This window comes from Microtus ochrogaster, chromosome 19, assembly GCF_000317375.1.
Source record: "Microtus ochrogaster isolate Prairie Vole_2 chromosome 19, MicOch1.0, whole genome shotgun sequence".
NCBI lineage: Eukaryota > Metazoa > Chordata > Mammalia > Rodentia > Cricetidae > Microtus > Microtus ochrogaster.
Window position 1 is genome coordinate 32,151,875 of NC_022021.1, and position 7,992 is coordinate 32,159,866.

Sequence of the window (7,992 nt, forward strand, 5' to 3'; positions counted from 1 at the left end):
CACATTCCCCAGCATATGCCTTCGTAATCCATCAAGAAGGGGTTCGGTGGAACCACTAGGATCCTGTACAAACAGAGCTCTCACGCCCCTGGAAGCAGGCAACCTGCCCACGAGAGCTCCTTACAAAACAGAAAGAATGTGAAGCATTTAGAAAAACTGAAATACACACTGTCAGAAACTGAAAAGAGACTGCATGAATAGTAAAAGACCCAGATGTTGAACACCCACTGATGTGCAACAGTTGGAACGTCTGGGGAAATTATTACCAGGCAGAGACCTGGTGGGCCCTACACTTCTGTACGGGGCGCCGCCATTCCAGCAGCACGCAGCGATGCCAACTGTCTCCTCCATCCACTGACCACAGGCAAATGCAGCCTGTCTGGCCAAATGCAACTTCAGAAGTCACTGGCTTACCGCAGTAGTTCATGAACTTGTCCACGGGCCCCATCCCATCCAATCACCTTGCTCTGAATGTCACAGTTTTGGTTTGCTGCCTCTGACCTCTGGAACACCTTCCTCTTCTCCATTCAGAAACACCCTCTTTGGCCTTCACCTCTCTCACAGCCCCACTGTTTCCAAAAGTCATCCTTGGGAACCAGAGCGACTGCCAAGGTAGCAGCTTGCAATAGCTCCAACACAGGAGGCCCGATGTCCTAGCACACATCGCCAGGAAGAACTGATTCAAGAGGTGCCGGTCAGCTACTATGCTGGTCTCTGTCTCCCAGGCCAACATCCAAACAGCCCTCTTGGCGGCCTCCCTGGGCTCAGTAAACAGTGGTTTTCCTTCCCCCACTCCCCACCCCCAGGTTCTAGCAGATAAGACACCGTTCCTTCTCCCCCAGCCAAGGAAATCTGTGGCTCTCCTTTCAAAGAGCAATGGGGTCTATTTACTGGAGTAATGAACTCAAAAGAAAACTCATTTGGTTTTAGCCCAGAGTAGTAAAAATGTATCTACCCATTATTAGTTCACATCATCTTTTTACTATCTTGTCCTTGAGTTAGGAGAATTACGTAGGTATGGTTCTTGCGTTAGGAGAATTACGTAGGTATGGTTCTTGCGTTAGGAGAATTACGTAGGTATGGTTCACAGAATGGATGATACTAGACTTGTTTCTCATTTTAAAATGCTTTAAAAGGTAGGACCCATGATTTAAAAAAACCAGCATATGAATCTGTGTCCACAGAGATTGAATAGGGGCCTAAACATGTTCTCTGACAGTTTCATGAAGAACACTCATGAGCTCCTGAACCCAACGCACACAGCTAGATGAAAACATATCAGAGGGTAAGGGGTGGCCCAGCAGGTGAAAGGGCTTGCTACGTAAGCCCAGTGTTTTATCCCTGGAACCCATGTTTAAGAAAACAGACATGGAGGCATGCATGTGCAATTCCAGGACTCTTGGGGTGAGGTGAGAGGCAGAAGTAGGAGACTCAGCTGGAGACCCATGTGCCAGTCAACCCGGAGTAGTCAGTGCAGAGACAAGAGAGACCCCGCCTCAAAGCAAAGAGGAGGCAATGGTCATGTGACCTCCACATGCATACTGGGGCACAAGTGCCTACACACACACACACACACACACTTCACAAGTTATAAACCACTTCAACTAATCTAGATAAAACCAGGCTTCTTTGCCAGGCGGTGGTGGCGCACGCCTTTAATCCCAGCACTCAGGAGGCAGAGGATAGGTAGATCTCTGTGAGTTCGAGGTCATCCTGGTCTACAAGAGCTAGTTCCAGGACAGGCTCCCTTAAACAAAAATTATACTGTTTCTAACTGCCTGCTTACAGCTGCACTCTGGTATCTAATTCAGACCTCAGCAGGGTCAAAGCCAGACTCCTCCCTCCTATGCCTAGATTTCCCGGCTCAGGAGGAAAGGGCCATCCACCGGCTTGAGATGCAGAGGACATGTCAGCGCCAACTCCACGTGTGATCGTCATTATTTCCCACATCTGAACCACTAGAGAGATCTGTAGGGCCCTACTTCCATACCTACCTTCTCACATTCCCCACCTCTTCCCAAAGCCACCAGCGTTTCTGGCTGGAACGACAAGCCTGCCTCAGGTCTCTTCCTTACTAATCTGTTCTGCAGGAATCCAGGTCATGACACTCCCTGCTCATACCCCTCTCTCCAGGGCTTAGCCTAGCCACAGCCTGGGAACAAGTCCATGTTGTGGGAACAACACTGTGTTGGGCACCCACCCTCTGCAGGACACTTTACATTGGTAAACTGTCATGGGTTGTTTGAGCCTATTGAGGAGCTTGTTCTTGAAGGGGGCTTGTACCCCCCATTTCAGAACCAAGTTTGTCTCAGAGTGTCTTCTGTGGCACCTTGTCTGGGGATGAGATGACTATCCTAACGCCATAATCGGAAAGGCAGAACAGCACAAGGGTAAAAACTATGTCCTGGAACATGAACCACTTTGAAAGAAAACATTGTCTACCCACAGGGTACAATTGCCTACGGTAGGGAGGGGAAGCTGGAAGGCCAGCCATTAGAAGCTCAGCCATGAAGAGAAAGTTCAGTCAAGACCCCAGCTGAGGGTCTCAATGTCCCCAGTCAGTTTCTGCTGGACACTGTGAGCTCCAGATTTGATGGCGTTATCTCTATATGTTGCCATTTGTTCTTTTTCTTGGAAGCCTCACTGGAGGGGCCACTAATCTTCTTGGCATTCTCTTTATTGGGAACTCCAGCTGGGTGCCTTAAAGGGGCTTCCCCATCTGATTTCTGCTGGATGTTCCGAGTTCGCAGTTTAACGATGTTTTGTTAGCTCTCTATCTAATTTGCTATGTGCTCTTTTGACTCGGGCTGGCTATACGCTTAACAGCTTGCTCAGTGAAAAGGACTATGGTCGTCAAAGATCATCCTCTGGATTGCGCAGAACACCTTTATAAGCTAGCCGGTCTAACCTGGGTCCTCTCCTAGGGCCCTTTCTCATTCCTGGAATACCCTATTGCCCCTGCTGTTGGCAGCTGCTTCTGCTGATTCTCCTGAGACCTTCTTGTAGGCTGTTCTTCCAGGACACAGCTCAGCTCACATTACCACCTCTTCAGGGGGAGCTTGTCTTTGTGACACCTGATATCAACTATCCCAGTGGGTGACAGGCCCTGCCATCTCCCTCTTCCCCTTGGTTTAGTTGACTAATGGCACTTGTCATTATCCGGTATTCGATAAGCTTCTTTATTGCTTATAGCCCCTTCTATGCTGTAAATGCCACTGAGAAGGGAATCTGGTCTAGTTCACTTACCAAATGGAATTGTTAGCAACTAGAACAGAACAATATTCCATAAGTGTAGAGGAATTAACCCGTCTAGAGTGCTTATCCACAATCCTACGGTTCTTTGGGCACCACCGAGATAGACATTAGGAAGTTCTTCCAGAAGGGAGACCCGTGTGTTTGCCAATAATCAGAACGTGGACACAGATCTAGCTGTAGAGACAACTGAATTCAAAGACAGGCCCTGTCTAGACAGAGGGCTTGGCTGTTAGTTTTCTATTACAATGACTTAAAGGGCAATGATGCTCTGAGTTCATGGAGAAAAAAAGCCAAACAATGAAAAACAGGCTGCTGTGGACTTCTGTCCTAATGTCAGAGTGCTAGCCTCTCCTGTGACCCACGACTACTGTGTGAGTTCACACATGCAGCGTTTTCGCTGAAGCCAGCATGGGGATTTATTTACTAAAACAGGGCGGCACATTAGAGAGCTGCCATGCAGTATTTAAATGGCCTCATTTCTACTGGAAGCCAAAATAGCCTTTTACAACAGCATCTTTGCCCCAAATGTGAGAAGACACATCATCCAAACAGAATTTCACTGCAGTTAATATCTTGGCCTGCACTGCAAACCTATTCTGAGACCATTTGTTTATCCCTTCTTATTTAGGATGATCAGTAAGAAATAAAAAAATGTGTGATCACAGTGTCAGGGGCTTAAAGTCCCTTAGTCATCAGACCACAGTGCTCAGTGTAGAGGCAAGAAAACAGCCCAGAGAAAAGCCAAGGAAGCTTTGGAGGTCACAGAGATGTGGAACTGGGGCTAGAAACCATGGTTCTATCTAATCTTGGTGTCTCTGGGCATCTTCTTTAATAAGGATGATGTGGGATTCCCCTCTGTATGCTATGAATATGTTTTATTACCACTGGTTTTAGCCAATTACTTAGGAGAGCAAAGCCAGTCAGGAAATCCAAACAGAGTTATATATAGAGAGTAGTCAGAGTCAAGGAGATGCCATGTAGTGGCCCAAGAAGCAAGAGGTAACAAACCATGACCTTCATGGTAAAATATAAAATAATAGAAATGGGTTAATTTAAGATGTAAGAGCTAGCTAGAAATACGCCCGAGACATCGGCCAAATAGTGTTGGAATTAATATAATTTCTATGTGATTATTCGGGTCTGGGTGGCCAGGAATGAATGAGCAACCTCCGCTTACATCAGGATATACAAAGCGCTTTGTGTACACGGCCCTGAGCTAGAACTGGTGACAGGAAGACATACAAGTCTCCGTCCTTCAGAACTAAATAGGAACATGGGGATACCACAAGCTAAATGGTCACTAGGATATGTTGAATTGTCATGTGCCAATGGGCAGGGGGTGGGACAATGCAGGAACCCAGGGTGAAGAGGCCTGATAATGAGCAGGTTGCCAGAAGGCCACAGAGGTCTCTTGCAGGACCTTGAAGGAGGAAGAAAAAGGCAACTTGGAACCTGCACAGAGAGCAGAGCACCCACTGCCTGTGTGGGAGGCTTGAAGAATGGAACTTTCAGAGCTGCCGAGATGGCTGCCTGTTGCCAAGCCTGACGACCTCAGTTTGAGCTTCAGGACCCACGGTGGCAGGAGAGAACTGACTCCTGAGAAGTTGTCCTCTGACAACTTCAAGTGTCTACATTTGAACTGTGGCAAGTATTTGCAGCCGGGCCTGGTGGGTACCTGTTGTCACCTCAGCACTGGAGATGCTGAGGCAGGTGTTAGGAGTTCATGGCCAGCCTGAGCTAAGTAGTACCAGGCCACCCAGAAGTGGATAACAAGTCCTGATTCCAAAATCAAAACAAAATCGTTAAAAGGAAATGAATTTCCTATTGCTCTGCTAAGAGAGTGCAGAGTGGGAAAGCAATGACTTGGGATTTATTTTAATGTAATATTTTCTTAGAATAAATAAGTCTATAAAAAAGAAGAACCTGCCAAACAAAATGGTCTGACCGGGCATTGTAGGCCTTTCCTGTAACTTATGAAGTCTCCATGGATGTATTAAATCATTAGTAAAGCAGAAACGAAATTACACTGACATGTCAACGCTCCTATTATTCAGACGGAATGGAATTCCCCTCCCCAAAGACTTAAGAGGTAAGTAGCTATTTTCTGGAAATTCCATTTTGGCGTGACCTTGGTCTCAACTGTGCTGGAGGAAAAATAAAAAACCCACTCGCTGCAGCCCAAGAACCCAGTCAGTCTTCACAAAGGGCTATGCCAAGGGTTGCTGATGTGGAGTTGGGGAGCTTTGAGTGAAAAACTCATCAGCAAATGCTCCAGCAAAGAAACTTCTGGGTTGGTGGGTGGTAGCACAATCCCTGAAGCCCATTCTCACTTTCCAACATCCACAGTCTGACCGGAGTCAGTCTGTGCATTATGAATCCTTAGAAAAACCCCCAATTGCAGATGACAGCTCTTTCCTTCTAAAAAGATGTGGCTTTGAACAATTGTCCCACACGGCTGAAGGGATGATGGCGCGGTGGGTAAAGGCACTGACAACCTGAGTTCAGGCCCTGGACCATGACAGGGTGGGAGGAAAGAACTATCTCCTTCAAACTGTCCTCTGTCCTTGACTGCGCAGAGTGGCAGGCACAGCTCCCACCGCAAATAAAAATGTGCAAAATGTAATTTTTTAAAAAATGTTCCTAATAGTAATAGATTAGAATTTGCAATTGGAAAAGATTTTTTTTTTTTTTAAAAATCTTTACACCTTCTCGGTCATTTTACCTTGAGCTCCAAAAGCAGGCAAGAGGGACTGTGGCACATCTCGGTCTAATCGAGAAATTCAATTTAATGTCTATCTCTCTTTCAATTAAAGTGACTGGGGGATGGGAGCTTTCCTATAAGTTTGGTGTTTTTCTTTTTCATTTTTCTTCTTCTTTACAAATCATCCCCAATTATTCCCATCCTATCCAGGACATTAAAACCATTTTTTTTTTCTTTAAAGACTGTGAGATTCAACCTTCTTTGGCACCCAGACCCTTGAAACGATCCAGGAAGCCAACACGATCCACCTGGAACTTTTCATCTTTGACACTCTGTGGAGACACAGTCTAATCCCCATGGGGGAAAAGACCATTAAGTGAGAGCATCCAGAATACTAGTGCTCTTCGTGCTGGGGTGGCATAGTTTATACTCTTGTTTAATCTTTAGACCTCCTGGGGGAACCCCAGAAAATGAGCAGAACCTCCTGGGGGAACCCCAGAAAACTGATGGGTTTTTCTCATCCGTTCCTTCGTCCAGCCACAGGGAACGCTGCCTCTGTCTAAAGCTTTCTGTGGATGAGAGAGGGGTCATTTGTTCTGAACCCTGCCTTAGCATCCAGGCACGCCTGGCCCCGCCCCCTGGGGGACCTGCCAGTCACCCCACACGCAGGGCAGGTAGTACCCTGTCCCTTTAAAAGGAGGAACTCTGCCTACTTCTCTCTGTTTCTTCTGTTCCTCTCTTTCTCTGCATTTTTCTGTCTCTCTTCTCCCCTTCTCTTTCTCTCTCTTCCTCTCTCTCCCTTCCCTCACTTCTTTCCCTTCCCCCAATAAAATTCCTGACTTAAGCTGTGGGCATTGCATGTTTGGTGGTTTGGACGCACCTGCCAAGGTCTAATCTCACAGAGAATCATAACAAAACTATAGAAGGAACTGCACCAAACAGCCATGTGGATCCATTCGCTCCCAGGGCTCGTTTCCTCAGCACCTGAACCAGACACTTCCACACTTCTTCTCCACTTCTGCCTTTCACCCCTCCAGGTGTTTTCCGAGTCAGAGCAGCCAGCCAGCGCCCACTCAGGAAGCTATCGCTTCCATAACACCCTCTGCCAAGAGGATTCATGTCCCAGGCATGTCCGCCCTACAGAAACGTAACTCCTAAGAAAGGACGCCGGTGGAGACAACCTGGGATGGACGTTCACCCACCCTAGTCCCCTTCTTGCTTCCGTAAGGACTGATCTCAACCGTGACAGAGAACGCACTCAGGTGAGATTTCGGTAAGACGCTTCTGTGTGCCGCTGGAATTTACCAGTGTAATAACATGATCTCATAAAAATAGCGCCGGCTTTGAACTGTTAAAAATAAATGCAGATGCTTCCCCGTGCCGGCCGCCCCTTCCTGTGTCACGCTGAGCCTGGGACGCCCGCATTATCATCTGCCACCAGGAATCTTTGGCCTTGAAGTAGCAATTTCTCTGTGACAGTCGTGATGGATAACCAGGCAGCGCAATGCTTTATCTGGGCCTCAGAGGGCTCGAATGTTAGCACACAAGGCTTCAATTTTCCACTTAGGATCACTTCACCGGCTCCTTAAGTGGGATAAGATGACTTGAACTTCTTCTGTTGTTGGTAAGGCTCTGATCGTTTACCTCGATGAGTTTGTTGCCTTCTAAGTACAAGGCTATCTTAGGTCTATTTTTTTTTAAAGTTGAAAAGTGATTTCAACAATATTTATGTTAAACTTCAGATTCTAGGACCAAGGAGATAACTGCTTGTTATAATATATACTATATTATATAGTATAAATAATATATAATATAATAACAGTAAATGCTTGCCTTGCAAGCATGAGGACACAATTTCAATGCCCAAAATCCATATAAGAATCTGGACATGGTAGCATGTTGGAGAATGGGAGTTAGGTGGATTCCAGAGCTTGTTGTCCACTCAGCTTAACCTGTCTGGTGAGATTCAGGCTGCTGAAAGTCACAAGGTGGAGGGCACCTGAGGACTGCTACCTTTCATTGTCCTCTAGCCCCCA

The 7,992-nt window shown here is 46.7% G+C and overlaps 1 protein-coding gene across 1 annotated transcript in view; it reads right to left on the reverse strand.

The window, feature by feature from the left end:
* The window catches only part of Pdzd2 (PDZ domain containing 2), a 346,988-nt gene that overhangs the window by 88,768 nt on the left and 250,228 nt on the right, over nucleotides 1-7,992 (reverse strand). The window lies entirely within an intron of this gene.